We start from the raw sequence: 23899 nt of genomic DNA on the forward strand, positions 1-23899 counted from the left end.
TTTTCCAGTTTCTTATTTGTATGTTGCTGATCATGCTTCTTTTTTGCATGGTTTTCAGGTGGAATTGGCATGAACTTAACAGCAGCAGATACTATTATTTTTGTTGACAGTGATTTTAATCCTTGAAATGACTTACAAGCAGCTGACAGAGCTCACTGAATTGTCCAGAACAAGTGAGTGAGTTAGACATCTTCATTTTCCTGCTCTGTTGGCTTGTAGTTCTGGACTGGGGAGGAAGGTGAAGAATGTAGTCCTGACAACAGTGTCATAGTGGGAGTTGAGAACCACTGTTTTTTTATTTATTTTTTTGTGGTGCTGGGGATCAAACCCTGGGCCCTGTGCTTGCAAGGTGATCACTTTACCAACTGAGATATCTCCCCAGTCCACCACTGGGTTTTAACCCCATTTTGACACTGACTTGCAGAGTCATGTTCAGTGGGTCACATGATCAAGTCAGTCTCACTTTGTTAAAAAGAACAGTTAAATTGCAAAATGATTAGAAGAAATGTTTAGGCTTTAGTTAGAACCTATCTCAATTTAAAAATGGAGTTAAAGCTGGTATGTTGACACATAACTGTAATCATAGTAACTTGGGAGGCTGAGGCAGGAGGATCACAAGTTCAAGGCTAGCCTTGGCAACTTACTAAAACCCTGTCTCAAAATAAAATATTTTGGAGCTGGGATTGTGGCTCACTGGGAGAGCACTTGCCTAGCATGTGTGAGGCAGTGGGTTGAATTCTTAGCACTGCATATAAATAAATGAATAAAATAAAGGTCCATCAATGTCTACAAAAAATTCAAGTAAATAAATAAAAATAAAACATTTATTTTATGAAATGCTAGGGATATAACTCATTGGTAATGCTCCCCTGTATTTGCTTCCCAGTACCATGAAAAGAAAAAAAAATGGGGTTAAGAGATTGTGGAACTGCCCTTTGACCTCAGGATAACATGCCTGCCAGGGGTTGTCCTTGGCTATAAATGAAGCCACAGTTGTGGTCACTTCATCATTCTTTCTCAGACTCTTTTGGGAAAGGTTCAGAGAGAAGTTGAGGCCAGATCTCTCTAACAAATGCTCAGGTCAAAATGAGCAATGTCTTTTGAATTGTTTTCTTAATATGGTCTTTGGTTCTGCTTCCTTTTTGCTGTATTTTTCTGGCATGCTTTTCCCCCCAGCTTTGCAGACTCATAGCACACTGCTCTCACTTGACTTACATACAGGGCTGTGAAAGTTTTTTGACTGATTGGCCAAGACACTGTGGAAGAATTGGTTTATAGGAAAGCAACTTCCAAACTACAGCTCACCAACATGATCATAGGAGGCCAGAAATGACAGGAGTTGATTGTCATTGATTTTGGTTTCTGTCCAAGCCAGAAACCTTTGGCTGATGCTGACCTCCAGGTAAAATATGTTGTTCTTTTATTTAAAGTTCCATGATTTATAATCAGTACTCTCTGTGGATGTGAATGCAAATAAAAAGTACCAGCATTAACCACCCTTTGTCTCCAGTTACACATTAGTTTGTTAGCTAATTCATACCCACTCAGTACCTACTACATGCAAGGTGACATAGAAGCTAAATGAGTGTGGTACTTAAAGTCAGAGGAAATAGAATAAAGAGAATAGGCTTTAAACAGTCAAATTTGGATTCAGATTATACCTTATCACTTACTGGATGTATGACTTTGAGCAGGTAACTTAACATAATGGATAGAATCTCTTTGGGGTTTCTAAAAATGAGTATGCCACTAGTTATCTCAGAGAGAATTTGTTTGGTTTTCTTTTTTTTTTGGTTGTTGGTTTTTAAAGAAGAACTTGACTTAATCAATAATGATTAAATCCATACCTCCTCTTTAATCCCAGACCCTTCATGCAGTGACTTACAGTACTCATTCTATACCCAGAGGAGAATGAACAAGACTTGGAACACAAAATTATACCATAGGATATATGGATGAAAGACTAGAGTTAATTTGCTTGAGGAAACAAAAATTAGATAGGAGTCAAATGCTGACTTGGAAGATTCTGGAGAGAGCTCTCTTTTGGAAAAAGTCTTAGAGTTATTCCATAGCAGCAGCTTTTGAGCTAAAATTAGAACCCATATTATAATGTACCCTAGGTCCTTTTGAGGAATTAGATACAGAGGATCAACCCCTAGGATTCTGGAATGATTCAGGCATGAAGTGAGTAAGAAATAGCTGACAAGGGCAGTAGCTATGGGAAGGTCTGCTGTAGGAAACATTGCAGAGAAGAAATGACAGGAGTTGATTGTTTTTTGAGGCCGTGAGTGAGAGAGATAGCAAATTCAAAGATGACTTTAAGGCTTTAAGCCTGAATGATGAGAATAGAATAAGTGGTAAAGTGTTAGGAAGGTGAAAATAATGTAGGCTTTAGTCAGCAGGGTTTGTAGTAAAAATCAATGTAAATTATCATTAGAGGGAGACTCTGAAAAGGAAGGGATTTTATTTAGAAAAGTTCACAGGAAAAACCAGACTTTAAAAGACCAGCTATCAAAAAATTCAAGAGGTATGCAAAAGGGGAAAAATTACACAGTATTATAAGCAGAATTATCCAGTTTACAATAAGCCCAAGCATGGGTTAAAAAATAGCAGTTTTCTCTCACACACACCTGTATCTTTGCACATCAGCATTGCAGAAGAACCCTAGGTTTTGTTTGTTTGCTTGTTTTTTGTTTACCTTAGGGAGTAACTGTGGAGTCTGGCTTTTTCAATATTTTTAGTGTTCAGTGTACTCATCTGTCATGGTGGCAGGACAGTTGTGCATTTTGTTTTCACACTATTGAAGAGGCAATTACAAATGTAAGATGAAAGCTTGAGAGAGGGGTAGGTATATACTGTATATGTCTAGATACATTTCTTCACAGAGCCTTGAGAGATGAGTTCATTGTGGGCTGTTGTGAAGGTGAACATATTGGGAGTTAGAGGAGATGAGGTCTCAGATGCTCAAACTCTTCCCCAGTGGAGGGAAATCCAGGCATTCAATTAGGGGTTTCACTGTGATGTGGTCTACCAGCACATCATTGTGAAGTGCACAGGCACAACTCCCTGCTGTAGGTCAATATAGACTACTGGCTGTTGGAGAGGACTTTGATGGGACTTTATGCCCAGGCCAGGGGCAAAAAAATCTCATTCTGTTCTGTATGATTTTTTTCCTCCCCATCCAGACAATGAGTTATTTATGGTTTCCAAGGAAAAGGGTAATAACTCACTACCTTGTCTCAAAAGAAAGCAGGGCATTTTTTAAATTATTAAAGAATCTAATAGTAAAAGACATGGTTCTGGTTTGATAAATATAAGCAGTATAGAGTGGTGAAGTCCTGAAAAAGGAAAGCAGGTTCTTTATCCTGCAAGGAGAATACAACAGAAAGAGAGGGACAGATATAGATGTAGTGAACATTTATTGAATGCTTACTGTGTGCTAAGCATTGTCTGAGGTGTACTTTTTCCAGTTGCTTTATGAAGAAGAGTAATAGAAGAATGACATAGACAATGTCTTTAAAATTTTTAAGAAATTTTCCAAACATCCTTCAGAGTCACTCTAATCCAAGCAATCTGTAACTTACAACTACACCCTCTTAATTACTATAATATATTATTTTTCATTTTTGAAAAAAGGTAGTTCCTTAAAAACATATTGTGAGTGCTCAATAGCAAGGGAAGCCTGGAGATTTAGGTCCAAGGGAGAGGAAGGGAGGATCCCAGTATGAACTGAGCTTCATCTTAAATACTTGACTTTCTTCTGTTTTGGTTACTAAATGCCAAAGCCATTTGCCTTGGTTTATATATATGTATATTTATATTTTATGTTTATATATATAAATATATATGTATATATATATTCATGTAAGTAATCTATATACATATTTATGTATATGTCTGTGTGTGGGTGTGTACACACACACACACACACACATATCTACTAAGGCTAAATATAAATATATCCAGGTATGTTCTTGCTTAGTTTTTATCTCAAGTGTTTTTAAGCTACAGAATACCTTTAAGTTTTCAAGTTACAAAATAGAAAGTCTAGAGATAACTAACCAAAACTAAAAGGGCAAAATGCAAATGAGGGCCCATCATGTGGATCCCAATTGTTTCAGAATTTTTAAGTGATAGTGCTTAGGGACATGTAAAGTTGGAAGTAGCAAGTGAAAGCCAGGTAATACTATCTAAGCCTTCTGGGTGGTTCCTGTAGCCTTAGGAAATAGAGTATCCCCTAGGGAGGAGTGAGAGGAAAGGGCAGGATAGGGAGTGCACAGGACTATTCAGGGAGATTGAAATTAAGAAAGGACCTTTGGGTCTTGGTGATCAGCATAGTTATTGTTTTTCCAAGGTGGATTCCATAAAGTAGTGAGGTAGGAAAGCAACTTGGCAAAGGAAAGGAGTCAGCTTATTGTGAAGTGAGGTACTGAATGGCATCTTCTCTTTCTAAGAAGTTTGAAAGTGGGAGGGGTAGGAATGTAGCTAACAGGGTTTCTGACTTCTCTCAGGACTGCTGGAAGTACCTGTAAAGAATACTGGTGAGAGGTGTTATAGAAGATGCAGGAAATCATTTTATTCTTACCATCTCCCCCACAATAAAAGAAATTGGTGGCTAAAAAATTTATTTTTGCAGTTATAGATAATTTTCAAAATCAATAGCTCTGGTCATCATTTATCACCTTTCTGCTTATTCCTCATCTAACCCCAAAATAGCCTGGTTGAAGTCATCTGCCATGGGAGAGAAGAAAGTTCACAAGGGAAGGAATGTGCTTGGTGTCAGACACTCAGCAGATCACCACATCCTGATGTTTGTTTTCATGAGAACTAACTGGATTTTTTGTATTCTCCATTCAAGTTGAGTGAAATACTCAAATTTGGCTTTGATAAACTGCTGTCTTCTAAGGGGAGCACCATGGATGAGATAGACCTGGAGTCCCCCCTGGGAGAGACAAAAAATGGCCAGTGGGTCTCTGATGCCTTGCCTGCAGCTGGAGGAGGGTGCAGAGAGCAGGAAGAAGGAAGTGAGTTGGGGGTTAGGGTGAGCAAATGGCACAGTTAAATCAAACTAGGGCATAAGCGATATGCATTACCATAGGAAGTCCTGCATCCTACTCCCTGGGACCTTCTTTTTCTACCCAGCCCTATTGTCTTCTTGAGCACAGTCTTTAGGCTGCTTGATCCAAGAAATTGAAAATATATCTGGCTGTTCCCATGTGGATGAACTTTGAATTCACTTTTTAGATACCCAGATTTGAAGACATCACTGGACAACTAATTTTATCCTTAGACAAATTCTCTTTTATTATCCTTGGAAGATATACCATTACAGCAAAATTGTCTGTTTAAATTGAAAAGACAGAGATCCAAGGACTCATGGTGCTCCCATTATTTGGTGTGTGGATCCCTTCAGTTCCCCCACATTGTGGTGCCCTGTAAGGACCATGAATCCTAGGCTTTTGGAGTATTGAGAGGGTTTCTGTTCCTCTAGTCAGTCCCAGCTGGATACCTGTGTTTTGGTTCCACAGCTCTTCTTAATAGGTTTTCATTTTCCAAAGTGTTTGTGAACATTTTAATGTACCATTTCCTCATATAGCTTTTTAGAAATCAATTTATTGTCATTTAGCTGTTTCAGGTGAGAGAAAAAAATAAATGTGTGTGGTCATATTTTTAAGTTAATATTTGATGACTTTAGTATCCAGTTTACACCCTTTTCTGTAGTCATCTATATTAATTTAATTTTATTTGCTAGAACAAAATAAAATTGCAGTGTTTTCAGAAAGATGATTGTATACCTTCACCTGCTTAAAAACAGGTATATTTGCAGACACTCTAACTGCCAGAAAATTCTCCAGTTTCATTAAAATCTGGAATGTTGTCTTCAGTGACCATGTCTTGGTTCTCTTTGTGGTAAATTGTTCCTCTGGCAGAATACAAATGAGGGTCTAGACCTGTGGGCTCTGAATGCCTATTAGAAACAGACTAAAGATATGCAGCATCATTAAAAATAATGTAAATAAACATTAAAGATAGTAATTAGAGGGGCTGGGGAGATAGCTCTGTTGGTAGAGTGCTTGCCTTCTAAGCTCAAAGCCCTAGGTTTGATCCCCAGCACCGAAAAAAAAAAAAAAAAGATAGTAGTTAGAGCAGCCCAATCAAATTTAAGTAAAAAGCAAGGTTGCTTTATCTTTAATGCTAATGTTCTTTAAAAAGCACATTTACATAGTAAATTGAGAATTTCATGCAGTATGATGCTATATATGTTGATCATATTTGACACATCTCAGCTCTTTATTTTTTCCACTTGTTGATAGAGTACCTCACTGAAATCCCACTGCTGATTTAATTAGAAAATGCCAATTAGTATTACAGCTGGTCAGATTTGGGTACAAGTTTGAAGCAATTGATCTCTTGAGAATGAAAATGTTTTGCTTTCATACTCTCTAGAAAAAATATACTTAGAGCTGATTTTATAATGCTGTGAAAATACATTATTTGGTAACATGTGCTATTAAGTACACTTCATTTTTTAATCATTATCTTACCTATCTGTGGTTACTGGTCTTGGCTGTTTAGAACTTGATTCATGATTTTGGCAGATCATCCAGCCTCATTGGTCCTTTGTGTCTTCATCTGTAAAATGGTGCTCTTAATGTCTTCTTTACTCTTCTACACAACTGCAAAAATCAAATGTGGTAATAGATGTGAAATTGCTCTGATAGTATAAAGTGCTACTTAAGAGTACTATATCAGCTGCTGAGTGTCGCTCAGTGGTAGAACTCTTACCTAGCATGTGTGAGTCCCTGGGTTTGATCCAAAAATTAAGGAAAGAAACAAATATCATACTATTGTCCTTGTTGTTTTTGCCATAATTATTTGCAAGCCTGTTTTCTCTCTACTTTTCTATATACCTTAATCTACTGAAAAGAACATACTGATGTTAGAATCAGAAAAACATACCTTGTTCATTTTGTAGCAGAGAGAATTGAGGAATCCTTTAATCCCTGTGTGAATCTCAGTTTCCTCTTTCACAAGTGGGGTTAGTTATACCAGGATTGAGGTAAGAAACATGAAGATGCTTTGTGAGATCTACAGAGAATATTATACATCTAAGGAATTATTTTTTGTGATTTTTTTATTTTCTCATAGATTTGCCCCTTTTTTAATATTATAGAAAAAGGGGAAAAGAGTTGAGTATTAAAAGTGTGTTTGGACTAAAAACATTGAGATTTTATTAGGGGATCTCAAAAATCAGTGAGATTTGCACTGGGAATATTTGAGGAATGAATGAATAATTTGAGACTCAGCAGTGTAGAGGGATTCAGCAGAGATTCCCACATCATGTAGGGTGAACCAAAAGGGTTTAAGCCAATGCTCTGTCCTTTGAAAAGTGAACATGTATAGAACCCAAACTCATCAGTATTGGTGCAACAGGAAATGAAATGCCTTCATCACAGCTAGTCTTGACCCATTTAGAGTATGAGCTATTTTCTTATTCACCTAGTTATTGCTTTGAATAGCATTAACCTATTTCTCAATGTCTTAACATTTCTCACTTTGTGTTTTATATTCTTGGAGAAACATGTATTTATTTGAAGGTAAAGATTATTCTAAAGAGCTCAGTAAAGAAGACAGAAAATCCTTTGAACAAATGGTGAATCTTCAGAAAATCCTTTTGGAAAATAAAAAGTCAAGAGGGCCAGTTACTCCAAAATAAAGGCAGTGTAAGTGTTGTAAATTTGTGTGAGATTATAAATTCTTCAAAACTCTCTTCCTATAAAAGAACCAAAAATGATCTCAGTGTCATTTTTGTTCTCTTAGGATGATTTAAGAAATAAGCATCTCTTGAAATGTAACAAATTAACTGAACACTAGTATAAAAGCTATGTAAAAATCTAGCAGGAAAAGCATTAATAAGGTGAGTATATTATACAATTTATTGCAGGTAAAAGCAGCCCTGTTCCTCTTATAAGCCACCCCTAAAGGGATCACCATATTAAATCAAAATATCATATCCTGTTGTTCATAATCATGATTCTGTTTCATTAAGATATGATGGCAATCACAAATGATATGTGTAATGTTCACAGTGTTTGGTGCTTAAAATGTACTTTCTAAATGTTATCTATCATTAAGATAATCATGCTAAAATACTCTGTATTAAAAGGAATTACACATTTATAGAAAGCTTTGTGTTCAGATTGTTTAAACTTTAAATGTTATCCTACAGTGTATACTTCCAACCAAGGAAAAAATTATCTATTTTGAATTACCTTATTGCTCATGCAATGAATCAAAATGACTGCACTATCCATGCCAATACTTTGGCTGAAATTAGAACACAGTGAACACCATGCCAATGAGATTCATAATATGAATAGTAATTTGAAGTATCTTGCTGCCAGTGCCCACCACACAGGGATGCAGTGTTTTGTGAAAACCTAAGCATGTTTTCTCTGTAGAGAGTCTGCTTTGTGGAAGAATGAATCTCATGGAGAAGCAGGAAATTCCTAACCTTCCTGGCTTTGGATCTTGTCCTTCCTACAGGCTCTAGCCCAGGCCTCTTGGAGGGGTCTACCAAAAGGAAGAGGATTCTGAGCCTAGACGAACTGGAGGAAAGACAGAAAAAAAAGACAAGAAGCAGCAACCAAGAGAAAGAGACTAATAGAGGAAAAGAATAGGGAAAATGAAGAAGCTGAACATAAAAAAAACTACATCTAGAGAGTATTGTTATTTCCAGTGACATAGATATTTTGGTTTCCTCCACTAGAATCACTTAAAAATTCAAAAACCTATCAATCTGGCAGTTCCTGTTGGTAACAGAATACTTTCTTTTCTTTTGGATTAGTGTTTGAACCCAGAGGCACTCTACCACTGATCTATTTCCCAAGTTCTTTTTATTTTTTATTTAGAACCAGGGACTCACTAAGTTGTTTAGCTGGCCTCCAACTTGTGATCCTCCTGCCTCAGCTTCCTGAGTAGCTAGGATCACAAGTTAGCACCACCACACTCGGCTCCACAGAACAATTTTTTAAAAGATTCAGCTTTAACATTTAATCTACTTTAGTTAGAGTCTTGAGTGCCTAAAGCAGAGTAGATGTATTCTATTGAAACAAGAAATTTTTAAAGCTTTTATTGTAGCTAATGAGGAATCATTTATTTGAAAAGTCCCTTTTAGTCATGTTCTTAAAAACAGGGACATTTTGGTGGATGCTCATTATTGAAGTGTAGTCAGGATACAGGCTAATCTGTAAAACTTGTTTACTTACAAATGAGCAAAAATCTTTGCTAGGGTCCAGTCTTAGCAGCGGTCAGGGGTCTTAGGTGGATGGGAGGTGTTACCATGTTGGAGAAACAGCACACAGAGACATCAAGTGTTCTGAGGCTGAATCTGAATCTTTATTTTTCTGCCAGCCTTTTTATAGATATTTTTCTTTAGTAATGATTATATGATTTTATGGTTAGTTTAAAATAAGAAAAAAACTTCAAAAGTTCAATCTATACTTCTTCTCAAAGTACACATTCTCTCTGTATGACAGTCCAGACCAAAACAACCTTATTTCCCAGCTAGATTAAAACAACCTTGTCTCCCAGCTAAACTGAAACAAACTTGTCTCCCAGCTAAACTGAGGGCATCATGATCTGCCAGCCTTCAACCTTCAGAACAAACACATCACTAGATTGTCTGAGAAACCACCCCCACCATGAACTCCAGTGTTTAACAGTGAAAAGGTTTTACTATTATTAAAGGGCAAAGAAATCAATTTATAGTTAATATTTAGCCTATTCTAATTTTATATAATGGTGGACTACATTCTTATTCTGATTCTCAAAGAATTAGACTAAACATAGGAAAAGCACAAGTTATATTTATGACTAACCTAAATGTTTTTATTATGTAAAGTATCTCTAGAATCAACTACTAAAACTAGGAAAGCAACAAAGGCTAAACACTGCATCCAAGCTCTTTATCCATCTATTATTATACTAAAGCTATCATAGGCTCCTTTAATCTCAAGAACAGTTACAATTGTTTATTTTCACATATTTATCTATGTGAAATACTGCTAAATTTTTATTGTGCACTATTTTGTGTACCAATACAGTAAAACCTTCCTGATGTTTTCCAATAAATTTCTAATGATATATTGATTATTAATATTAAAAAGCAACTACAGATGGAGACATGCCATGCCTATAGCCCCAAAGAGGGAGGACAGTTAACAGAACCATGTCAAGTGTTGAGTCCTCTATTCCAACAGAGCCATGTCAAATGTTGGAGTGTCAGGAAATAGATGTGGCAAAACTTCAGTCAGGGTGAGTTTCTAATTAAATTTTACTTGGTGGTTATTTTTTGTGAATAGCAGTGCAAATGTGCTCCAAGGAGAGGTTAATTTTCTTTTCTGTTTGTCGAATTAAAGGATGGCTTGGTAGGAGTCCAACTATTACTGGTCCTTCTGCTTGTCCTCTGAGGTGAGCGAGTCTGAGGATCTTGAGGATGGGGAAGATAAGAGTGCTCCCTAATTGGGTTACTATGACCCAGACTCAACCTCCATCAAGTATGTTAGTGGTGATGTTACACACCCTCAGGCAATGACAGAGGGTGCTCTCATGGTGCACGGTATAGGTATGAGAAATGATGTGGGACAGGGATTGTGCCTCAGTCCTTATGGTGCCAAGAAATGGAGAAGATGAATCTAAATCATGACTTAAGGGTGCTGGTGCCAGTGCAATATCATGTGGTCAAGAAAGCATGAATTGTAAAAATCATTAGATGTGAATTTGACTCTTAGCTCTTTTGTTTACCTGATTGAGTTACCTACTCTCCCTAAGTGTGAGCTTCCTAATATATACTAATGGGGTAATATCTGTCCTGTCCTCTGCATAAGTATTTTTAAGATGGTGAAATGAGGCTACATTTTAGAAGAAAAATGCATTCTCTGAGAAACTCCTTGTGTGTTTCCCTCACAACCTCTGCATGTTCTGTATCCTCTGCCTGGATACTTATTTCTCTAGTCACATCAAGCATTATTTAAATGTCTGCCTCTCAGAAAGGTCTTCCCTGATCACCTCATATAGAACAGTTTACATGCCCCCTCTTTGTCCTCTTTCTACCCTACTTACCTTTATCACCTCCTCATATGTTAACACATATATTTGTTTATCTCCATCAATTAGAAAATAAGCTTAATAGAAGAGGATTGTGTATGTGTATGGGTGTCCACTGCAGTAGCTCCAGTACCTAGAATGATGTTTGACATGTAATACATGTAAACAAATATTTGTGGTATGAATGAGTATAAATACAATGTGCTAAGCCATTATGTTAATGAAAGCTTGAATGAGTCATTTAGCTTTTCCTCTTCCTGACAAGTAAAATGGGAATTGTATGCTTTGATATTAACAGCACTTGCTCACTGTTATGTTCCCCCCACTCTCCACCCTTCCTTATTCACCTCCCCCAGAGTTAGAGACCCACTAGAGATTTTTTTTTCATTCATAACACTCATTTTTGAGATACCTTTCTGTTATGATGACCAGGTATATCTTTCAGAAAACCTGAATATATTTGAGAATTCAACTATGATTCTCCTAGGAGATCAAATATAGTTTTCCTTCCCTTTGAAAAATCATTCTTCTACAAGTCTCTTTTGTGTGCTTTGTTTCTCTAAATTGTGGGCTTGACTTTACCTCTTATATATGAAAAATTTCTTTCTTCTGTCAGATGACTCTGGCAACTGGGGAAGAGGTGGCTTATTCACAGTTATGGAAGAATTGTCAGCTGAGCCAAGTAAAGTATATGAGCTGGCAGGGGAAATGAAAGGTAAGAAGAAAAACAGAACAATGGAATAAGATAGGAATGGACACTTAAGATAATATCATGTGGGTTAACTAGCCTTGGAGAAGGACTCATAAGAGCTTATTGTGATATGAATTCTATCATCAGCTAGTTTTTTGTGACTGTGACCCCCTTTCTCTCTGCCTGTTTTCTCATCTAAAGTTTGTAACTTCTCCTTCATTTGGAAAAGATTTTTTTTTCCTTTTAGACTTTGAGGTGATTTGCAACACTGAAAGTTTGCTCTCCCAAGATATTTATGTCTTAGTATCTGTAAAGTAAGATTTTCAATTGGAAAAATATAAATTAGCTGTTCAAATAACTCTATTAAAATACTTAAGGTGGAAGTGATCTCTCTTATTGTAGAACAGTCCTCATGATTGCTCTGGAACACAAATCAGAACACATGGCTGAGCTGTTTCTCCAGAATGGTATTGATGTCTCTGTTACAGATGACCTTGGACAGATGGCATTAGCTTATGCTGCTGCTAGTGGTCATAGTGGGTAAGTGTTTACATTAAAATTCTAATCAACCTTGATTGGAGGCTCAAAATAATAACAGCTATTGCATTTCACACATGAGGTGAAATTTTATGGTACAGCTATGTATGAAACAATAGAGTAGTTCATCAGCCAGCAATCCTGCAAGAGTCTAGATGAGAAGTGGTAATGAAGTGTGAGTTTTCCCCAAGGTTCCTTTCTTCCCTCTCCTCTCCTTTTCTTCCCTTGTCTCCTTATACATGCTATTGAATTGCTGTACTACTGAAATGCATCACTAGCCAGTATCTTAGGGTTTTAGAGATTTTATCATCATGGTTCCAAGCCTTATCTCTGTCATTCCAAGTATTATTCCTGACCATGGGGTATAAAACATGTCACATTTTGATTTTCCTAACTAACTATTTGGGTCTTGAAATGCCCAGTTGAGCAGAAAATCTTTTTACTCTCCCTTGAAAATTAGATTTTCCACCATCCTTTAATTTCTTGAGGACCTGAGGATTTTCTTAAAGTCTAAGGAGAGGGGAGAGGACTTTTAAAATGCTTTTGTTTCTGTCAAGTCTGTTGCTGCTGTGTTGCTCTGCAGTCTGGTGAAGATTACCTTTGATTACAAAATGCCCTTATTGATTCCAGTCCCTGAGTATTCATGGTAATACATGCTTAGACTTAAAAGTCACACTATTATTTTACGTTACAGTTCAACCCTTATTTTTGGAAGAAGTCCTTAAACTTAAATAAAATAAATTGTGCAAGAAGAAAGAGCTATTGTTTATAGAGACATGACATTTTCTGAGTTCAATATATTATCATTTAATATACCTATTGCCCTCAATGCATGATTGCATCTTAATTTATTCTTTTTTAAAATTTATTTGTTATTATTTTTTAAATTTATTTTTATTATAAACAAATGGGATACATGTTATTTCTGTTTGTACATGGAATAACAGCATATCATTTGTGTAATCATACATTTAACTAGGGTAATAATGTTTGATTCATTCTGTTATATTTTACTTCACCCCACCCCTCCCACCCCTCTTTTCCCTCTATACAGTCATTCCTTCCTCCATTCTTGCCCCCTCCATTATGTGTCATCATCTGCTTATCAGCGAGATCATTCTTCCTTTGGTTTTTTGAGATTGGCTTATCTCACTTAGCATGATATTCTCCAATTTCATCCATTTGCCTGCAAATGCCATAATTTTATCATTCTTTATGGCTGAGTAATAGTCCATTGTATATATATACCACAGTTCTTTATCCATTCATCAATTGAAGGACATCTAGGTTGGTTCCACAATCTGGCTATTGTGAATTGAGCAGCTATGAACATTGATGTGGTTGTATCCCTGTAGTATGCTAATTTAAGTCCTTTGGGTATAGGCCGAGGAGTGGGATAGCTGGGTCAAATGGTGGTTCCATTCCAAGTTTTCTAAGGAATCTCCACACTGCTTTCCAGAGTGACTGCACTAATTTGCAGCCCCACCAGCAATGTATGAGTGTACCTTTCTCCCCACATCCTCACCAAAACCTATTGTTGCTTGTGTTCTTGATAATCGCCATTCTAACTGGGGTGTGATGGAATCTTAGAGTAGTTTTGATTTGCATTACTCTTATTACCAAAGATGTTGAACATTTTTTTATATGATTGTTGATTGCTTGTAGATCTTTTTCTGTGAAGTGTCTGTTCATATCCTTAGCCCATTTGTTGATTGGGTTATTTGTATTCTTGGTTTAGAGTTTTTTGAGTTCTTTATATATTCTGGAGATTAGTGCTCTATCTGAAGTATGAGTGGCAAAGATATTCTCCCACCCTGTAGACTCTCTCTTCACATTGCTGATAGTTCCCTTTGCTGAGAAAAAGCTTTGTAGTTTGAATCTATCCCAGTTGTTGATTCTTGCTTTTATTTCTTGTGCTATGGGAGTCCTGTTAAGGAAGTCTGATCCTAAGCCAACAAGTTGAAGATTTGGACCTACTTTTTCTTCTATAAGATTCAGGGTCTCTAGTCTGATTTCCAGGTCCTTGATCCATTGTGAGTTGATTTTTGTGCAAGGTGAGAGATAGGGGTTTAGTTTCATTCAGTTGCATATGGATTTCCAGTTTTCCCAGCACCATTTTTTGAAGAGGCTATCTTTTCTCCATTGCATATTTTTGGCACCTTTGTCTAGTATGAGAAAATTGTATTTATTTGGGTTTGTGTCTTTGTCCTCTATTCTGTACCATTGATCTACCTGTCTATTTTGGTGCCAATACCATGCCATTTTTGTTACTATTGCTTTGGAGTATAGTTGAAATTCTGGTATTGCGATACCCTCTGTTTCATTCTTCCTTCTAAGGATTGCTTTAGCTATTCTGGGTTTCTTATTCTTCCAGAAGAATTTCATGATTGCTTGCTCTATTTCTGTAAGGTACATCATTGGGATTTTAATTGGAATTGCATTGAATCTGTATAGCACTTTTGGTAGTATGGCCATTTTCACAATATTAATTCTGCCAGTCCAAGAACATGGGAGATATTTCCATCTTCTAAGGTCTTCCTCAATTTCTTTCTTCAATGTTTTGTAGTTTTCATTGTAGAGATCTTTTACCTTTTTAGTTAGATTGATTCCCAAGTATTTTTTTTGAGGCTATTACAAATGGAGTTGTTTTCCTCATTTCCCTTTCAGCTGTTTCATTGCTTGCGTATAAAAATGCTTTAGATTTATGCGTGTTGATTTTATAGCCTGCTATTTTCCTGAATTCATTGATGAAGTCTAGAAGTTTTTTGGAGGAGGTTTTTGGATCCTCTAAATATAGAATCATGTCATCAGCAAGTGCTGACAGCTTAAGTTCCTCTTTTCCTATTCATATCCCTTTAATTTCTTTGTCTGCCAAATTGCTCTGGCTAGAGTTTCGAGGAAAATGTTGAATAGAAGTGGTGAAAGAGAACATCACTGTCTTGTTCCCATTTTTAAAGGCAATGCTTTCAGTTTTTCTCCATTAAAAATGATGTTGGCCATAGGCTTAGCATAAATAGCCTTTACAATGTTCAGGTATGTTCCTACTATCCCTATTTTTTCTAGTGTTTTGAGCATGATGGGGTGTTGTATTTTGTTGAATGCTTTTTCTTCATCAATTGATATAACCATATGATTCTTATCCTTAAGTCCATTGATATGATGGATTACATTTATTGATTTACAGATGTTAAACCATCCTTCCATTACAAGAATGAACCCCACTTGATCGTGGTGTATGATTTTCTTAATGTTTTTGGATACAGTTTGCCAATATTGTGTTAAGGAACTTTGCATCTATATTCATCAAGAATATTATATTAGTCTAAAATTTTCTTTCTGTGATGTGCAATGAGGTCTGCATTTTCTAATGGAGGACAAAGAGGATGCAGAGGGATGTAGGATGTAGCTGTTAATGGGATAAGAACAGAATATACAGAAGTTGTAGATAATAGAAAGTGTGAGAGTGTATTAAAAAGAAATTGGATGTTAGCATGCAAAATGGGAGAAAGAGACTCTGAGGGATTAGGTATCCAATAGGAAAAGAGAGCAAGAAAAATAAAGAAAAAAAAACTTAAAATTGTTCATACTGAGAAAAAGAAAATTCTACATTATAACAGTCTTATAGTATTCAAACCTACCAGTCTTCAGTAGCCTGATGCATGACAGGTACCTGAAAATGAGCTTCAAGCCTCCAGCAGGCATCTCAGGATGGGATTTGCCCCACCTAAAGATTGGAGCTCTGGCTTTTGGAATTATCCAAGATGGCCACTCTGACTTCCAAATGTGTTGGCAATTGGGGAGCTGCAGCTCAGGGTGTGGACATGGTCAGCTGGAGGTCCTGGAGGTGGGGTGTGGTTGGTCAGCAGGGGTCCTGGAGTTCAGGTGTGTTTGGTGTGATTGCGGGATCCTGAAGGCTGGGTGCAGTCGGTCTGGGGTTCTGGTGATAGGGCACAGTCAGTTGGCCGGGGGAACCTGGCAGCAGGGAGCAGCCAGTCGATGTGAGGGTCCCAGACACAGGGAGAGATTGATCGGGCTGAGGGATACTGTAGGTACTGTAACAGTGAACTTCCAGGCAACAGCAGGCAGCTGGTGCTCCACAGGCAGTCGGTGATCAGTTTGTTGGCTGTTGTCAGACTATTGGGAGGTGAACCTCATGCTTTGGATGATGTACAGATGTAAGGCAGGTGATGGAAAGGCGAGAGGCAGGCAAATAGCAGATGATAAGTGCCTGACAGTGAGCAACCTGCACTCAAAAAAGGTGTCAATATGCTGGTAGACTACAGGTGCTCACAGAAGACAAATGGGGTACACAGTAGGGGATTGGTAAGCAGCAAAAACCACCTCACCAAGAAACAGATGTCCTCTGCTTGAAACTGGAGTTATGGAGTGACAAGGATCGCAGACTCCCTCTAGTCTGCCATCTTGGATCTCCACTTTTTTTCTTAATATGAGCTTATGGGTGCAGTGACATGTGTGTGCTCACCACAGCTATTTGGGAGACTGCATGAGAATTGCTTGAACTCAGGAGTTCCAGACCAGACCAGGCATCATTGTGAAATCCCATCTCAAAAACAAAAGAAAATAGGACAATTTACAAATAATTATAAAGTTAACAAAATGTCTGGGCTTACAAATTTCAACTGCATATTATAAAGTCTGATATTGTGTAGTCTAAAACATTTTTATGTGTTGAGTATGATTTTTTTCATATCAATATTGATATTCTAATTTAATTAATTTTTCATACATAGTCATAGGAAATTAATTCTTCAATATGTGAAAGCAGAACCTAAAAATTCTGAAAATATCAACCCAGGTAAGATTTCTGAAAGTGAATTTTTCTTGGTATTCATGGCTCAGATCAAAATTGAATGTATGCTGGGTGCAGTGTCAGCAATCCTGTAATCTTGGCAGCTCAGGAGGCTGAGGCAGGATGATTGCAAGTTTAAAGCCTCGGCAACTTATTGAGGCCCTAAGCAACTCAACAGGACACTACCTCAAAAATTTAAAAAGTACTGGGGTATCTTTCAATGGTTCAGCTCCACTGGATTCAATTCCTGGTGTAAAATAATAAATAGGAATAAGAATGTTCTGATGGCAAAGAAGCAGTTAATATATATATATATGATATATATGATATATATGATATATATGATATATATACATATATGTTACATTCATATTGTTCTTATTTACTTTCTTAGTAGTATAGAATTCATGATTAAGCAACTAATTTTAGAAAATTCATAATCTGAAATGATATTTTCTAAAGAAATTTTATGATAATTTAATTTTGGTTCCTGAATTCTTATATTTTTTATAAATAAGAAAAGTATTTCCAAATTATTATGTTGTGTTTCCTCTATCTGGAGCTGTTGTGTGTCATAACATACGATTATTCTCTGCTAATTGTTCCTACTGCAATTAGTCTAGAAAAATTATACTATCTGATATTTTCTTTATGCTCCTGAATCTGCTAAAAAATATTGCTTTCTGACCATTTGCAACGTTTAGCTAAAATTACAGTCAAATTACAGACCAAGTGTTTTCTTTTAGGTATCAAATTTTAGAGAAATTCTATGTTTCTTCCTAGCATTTCAAAAGTACAAAGTATGAGACACAGGAATTCTTAATTCATTAATTGCCTGTCAGAAATATAATTAGTGTCTATTATAGAAAAATCTCCATATAGGGATCCAGAGGAATACTCTGTAACAAAGAATCACAGTTGTACACATTTAATGTTTTATATTTTCTATTGTTGATTAAATAAACAGTTTCTTCTCTTCTTTAATAGTGGATGGAAATTCTACAGATGACCCTTTAAACAAGTATGATTTTATTTATTTTAAAAGATAGTATGCTAATTGATTAGAAAATGAAAATAAAAGGAATAAAGATTTTTTTGAGTGTTCCAGTCTGTGATAGACAATTGTTCTTAACACTTGTTTATTAAAGTCATCACGGTGACTTTGAAAGTGCCTGTGCTATCATAACCTGTTATTTACTAATTAATTAGCTATCATTAACAGAAGTTGACTCTTTGTCCCATGTTTCCATAATTAATAAGTGCCAGGCCTGCAGTTATACTGTAAGTTTGCCTGACTGACAACTCCATTGTATTCCTCCATTGTATAGGTTGATGCCAGAATCAAGATGCAGGTCTCTATCATTAATTAAGAAAGGCAAAATCAGTTGTATGTTAATTCTGATACATTATTTATCTGAGCAGCCTGTTTATAGAGTTTTAGGAAAAAATCTCACAGAGATGTGGTCACATATTCTCTTTATAAACAAGATCAGACTAGTTCTGTAGAGGAATTATTTTACTTGAAGTGAAGAATAGCTTTGTGTAGACCATGTTATATTAGATATATTAACCCTCTGTATAGAGATATATCTACTTTGCAATTTTCCAGTTTGGTTTCTTTCAATACCCTACCCACATTTTGTCTCTGTTTTTAAGGGTTACATTTCCCTTCAGGCTACTATTTATATTTAGTTTTAAGAAGAAATTTTTCCTTTATACAATTTTTTCTTTTTCTATGATTAAAATCTTTTCTTGAATTTTTATGTTTACTTTCTCTTGTGCTCTCTTGCTGTTTCCTTTTTTATTCTCTCAATTGAATATTATTTTCTTCTATTAACTGAATCAAAAGCTCAGAAAATTTAAGAATTTTAAGAAAATTTAACAACTAATCAATGTACCCACTCATCCTTCAATATGTGTTTGACATGCTGGCCAAATGATGGTCATGATGGTGAACCTGAAATTATAGATATTAAAGGGACTTTTCTGAGTGTTGAAAGGGGTAGCAATGAGATTTGAACTGAGGCTCCTCAATTCTAAACTCAGTGTTTCTCCTGATTATCACTGTGTAGTGAATGTATTTACAACAGACATAACAGGGTAGAAGTGACTGTGGAAAGCAACTGAAGTGGGTAAGATGGGATTACTAAGTGAGCCCAGCAGTATAGTATCAGAATGAAACTAACCAAGGGAAGAGCAAGACTGAGGAGGAACATCACTGCATTGGATAGAAATAAAGGTTATATAATATAGACCAAAACCTTGGGGTTTATAACCAGTTTGATTAACACAAAACAGATATTCAGGACATAGAGTATGGGATGCTCTCTAGAAAGGCATATTAAAATAGAATTTGAAAGAAGTTCTGAGAGTCCCATTATACTCTTGTTTAATTGGAATAAGTGACAAAATCCAAGGTTCTGCTGAAAGATATTAAAATAATTTGAGACACTGGGAAAAGTTTTCTGAGTTTACAGAGATGTGAGAGTGGTGTTAGAGACTAAAACACTGGGGAGTAGAATCTGTTAAATATATGGATCTACGGACTCTAGCAGGTGTCCATACCCCTCCACTTCTTTTCCCAACTCACTGATGTCCTTCCCATTTATATGTGTGGTAGATCATGGTAGATCATGGAGATAAATGATGGGAAAATCATTTAAGAGCTTCAGTTTAGTAGTTGGTAATGTGTTTATGCTAAGACCTGTGATTGAGACCCCATTTAGCTCATTTTCAAGAATCAGAAACAAAAACAGAAAGAGCTCTGACTCTTGGTTCTTTGAGTGTAACCTTGTGTCAGGAATCTGCATCTTCACAGGATGTAGAGTGAAGGAGAGTGCCACTGAGTTCTGAAAACGAGAGACTGGGGAGTTGGATACCAGAGGAAGAATGATAATTCAATTATATTTAGGGAAACACAGGCACAATTACCAGCATTCTGCTTTTGTGGCAATCTTACCTCTTGAATATCTGATCACCTGTAAACATAAGTGCTTCCTAGTTCATGTGGATCTGAATAAAGTGAGACCTACACAGGTAAAAAGGTATTTTATGATTTATAATATTTCAGTGTACCTGACAATAATATTCCCAATAAAAACACATACATGAACATTCAGTGTTTAAAATTTATTTAAGGTTTCATGAAACTCAATATACTGTTTGTGGGTAAAGGAAAGCAATAGGTTTATTTATTTATTTATCTATTTTGATGTGTCCTGGGGATTGAAATCAGGTGCACTCACCCACTGAGCCACATCCCCAATCTTATTTTGTATTTTAATTAGAGACAGGTTCTCCCTGAGTTGCTTAGGACCTTGCTTGTGCTGAGTTATTTTTGTTTTTGATTTGCTTTCTTTTTTTGTACTGGGGACTAAACCCTGGGATGCTTAAAAACTGAGACTTATCCCAAGACCTTTTGTCTTATGTTGTGTTTTGAGACAGGGTGTTGTCAAATTGTAAAGGGCCTCACTAATTAACTGAGACTGACTTTGAACTTAAAATGCTCCTGCCCTCAATCTCTCAGTTTGCTGGGATTAGAGGCAGGCATCACCACAACCTGCAAAATGGGGTATTTTCTGTAGGTGATATCCATGCTGAAGAACCAACAGAACAATTTTCAAGTTAGCTTACTTAGTCTTTGATCCATGAATAACCAAGAAATAAGGCAGTCTGCATCTCGCTACCTTGTCTTGGGTTATCAAAGGTCTGTTCCACTTCAGGAAAAAAGAATATATTATGACAGTTATAAATTGGAATTCAAGTTCAGCCTTCAAGACAGTCAGTTTCTGAGAATAAACTGTTCTCAAGTTCTGCCTATATAGTGTCTTTCAGTCTGAAATAGATTTAAGAGTGTATTTATTGAGGGGCTGGGTTTTAACTCAGTGTAGAGCAGTTGCCTTACATGCGAGGCACTCATTTAAATTCTCAACACCAAACATAGATAAATAAATAAATTAATTAAAGGTCCACCAACAAAATGGGTAAGTTCATTAACTATTTCATAGTTTGAAAATGTTGAGGCAGAGTTTTATAAAACAGTTTATATTTTAATCACATCAGTCAAGAAATAGCATTTCATATAGGTGAATTCAAATTTTCACCACAGTTTGTTAAGAAAAACCTACCTACCCACTTTATTATACATTTTTGCTCTAAAGTCATCCCACTGAAACTGATCCTGTTGGTGCCTGTCTTACATTGGATGAGCTCTACTATCAATCTCATTTAAAAGTAAAGTGATCTTTTGTGCAATTAATTTTCTTGCTCTTAATATTGAGTTTTGAGGTGTCAATACTTGAAACTTAGCAATGGTTTCCCTTATATATTTTTTGCAAATTCACTCAGAAAAAAACAAAAATATTTGAAGAAAATTACATTGATATTTTTGAACATGTATAAATGTCAGTGTTCCATTGAGTAGTTTAGTGTAGGGGGCTGGAGGAAACATTGGGCTGGAATATACATATGATAGTAAAACTGTCTTAGGAGTGAATTTCTCAATGCAGAAGAAATAGGAAATTTTGTCAAGGATTTTTTGTCAGGTTTACATTAGTGTGAAAATGAAATCATACATGACTTTTAACATTCATGCTCAAGTTATTGTTTGTAGAATCATGGGTTTTCCCTCATGTCTTTAATTTGAAATAAGTAAAGCACATTGCTTGCAGGTTTTTTTTAATTGGACCATTTGTATTTTACTACCATACTTTTCTAGGAGAACTTTTTTATTATTTCTATTCTTGGCTCCAATTTTACACTAAAATACTGTTAGAAATTATGGAAGCATAGAAATTTAGAATATGTATATTAATTTTTATTAATTTATGGATTAGTGTCTGCAGTTGTAGCTCAATTGTACAGCACTTGCTTAGTCTGTGTGAGGCACTAGGTTCAATATTCACCATCACATAAAACTAAGTAAACAAACAAAGGTATAAAAATACAATAAAATTATAAAATATTTGCATTTAAAAGTAATTTCACCATGCTTTCTGGCTCTTTCCACTAAGAGTATATTTAAAACTCTTCTTTTAATTGAAGATAGCTGTCATTTGCAAAGTAATAACCAATTCTAGAAGCAGAGACTCTCAATAACCATATGATGATATTAGTTTCATTATTTTTGTATCATAGAATCTAAAAGTACCCAAGCTGTTATGTCACATTTGGAGATCCCAAATTTTAGAAGTTATTTGCTTAGTTATGTAGCTATTTACTTTATAGCTTTTGATTTTTAATGAGCTTTTCAAAGTAAATAAATATATTTTCATATTTCCTGGAGCACCTATAATAAGGTTTCAAATGTAAAAAACTTCTTGATTTCTTGAACATGAATAAATTCGTAGAAAAATTTGCTATAAAATGAAGTGTTCTAAATAACAAACATGAAATGACTGTTTACTGAATTCTAAAAATGATGCTTTGTTTGTATTTAATTTTGATGTCTGGGATATATAAATTCAGGTGAGTTATCTTGAATTGGTGCCATAAAAAGAAGCAAACAAGTTAGAGAAATGTCATAAATATGAAAGTAGGAACCAGAATATGCTTCAAGCATCCCCTAATCATGAAGCATATTTTTGAACTTATGATGAAGATTTGCCTATTTTTTGAAATGATTTACTCCAAGACTCAGTATTACCTTGCAGAAAACATCTCTCCAACGTCTTTTCTTTGAGCCATCTTTGTCGACATTCTTTGGTAATTTAGTAAATCTTTTCTTTTAGTAACTGTGTGTGGTTTCCATTCACGGCCTCCACAAGATTGTGGCATTCTTCTCTCTCTTGGAAGGATCAACATTTATATTTACATTTATTGTTAGCTATTTGACACACAGGAAGGACAGAGCTAATACTCTTTGTGATTCCAATCAATTTTATTTATAAGGTACTCTTAAAGCTCAGGTCTCATGTTTTCACCTTATGAGATAATTTGTGCCAATATAATTCACAAAAACTCTTTCAGAATATCACATTTAAATTTCTATTTTTTTAAAAGCACTCTAAACTACAGATGGCTATAATTTATTCTAGGTAATTTGATTAATAAAATAGTTTTATAAATGTCAGCATTTGTAAAATTATCTTGGAGGTAAGGGGAATAACATTTCAGATCTCTCTCTTATCTCTAATCATTCTCACCCCCATAAGAAGACATAGCTTAGTAAGTTGAAGAATTGAAGTTTGATTTTATATTGGAATGGATCAGAAATGTGTTCTCTTTTTTTGTAACCTACAGTAAAGGAAACCATTGATAATTTTTCATATTTGGTGCATTTACCCCTAAATATTTTTCCTTATTACAACATCCCCAAAGAAGGAGGAGAATCACATCAAGCTTCTAATGAATCGAGGAAAGAGGGTAAACTATTTGAAGAATACCTATTGCTGAACTGCTCATTGATTTGAAAATATGGAGTGTTTTCATATACTATCTACTTTGTTTTTATTATTATAGAAGCAAAAACTGACACTAGGGAACCAGAAATCAGACCACTACCTGACAACTGTAATGCTGATTATACAGTAAAAAAGGTGGTTGAAACCACTCCTGTAGAATGTTGCAGTATAAAGAACAATCCACATTTTCTCTTCACATTAGTTGGCCCAAAGGTAAAATTTAAAAAATATATATTTTCTCTAGTTTTTACATTTCATTTCTCATATGCACATAATGATACCAAACAACCTAAATATAAGTTTAAGACCTCGGGGTCCTAATAACAAGGACAGCAACAGTTGTGGTTTATG

At 35.6% G+C, this 23899-nt stretch overlaps 1 pseudogene; it reads left to right on the forward strand.

Annotated features, from left to right (window-relative positions):
• The window catches only part of LOC124975360 (chromodomain-helicase-DNA-binding protein 1-like), a 61742-nt pseudogene that overhangs the window by 36191 nt on the left and 1652 nt on the right, over positions 1-23899 (forward strand).

The sequence above is a fragment of the Sciurus carolinensis genome, unplaced genomic scaffold (genome assembly GCF_902686445.1).
Source record: "Sciurus carolinensis unplaced genomic scaffold, mSciCar1.2, whole genome shotgun sequence".
Taxonomy (NCBI): domain Eukaryota; kingdom Metazoa; phylum Chordata; class Mammalia; order Rodentia; family Sciuridae; genus Sciurus; species Sciurus carolinensis.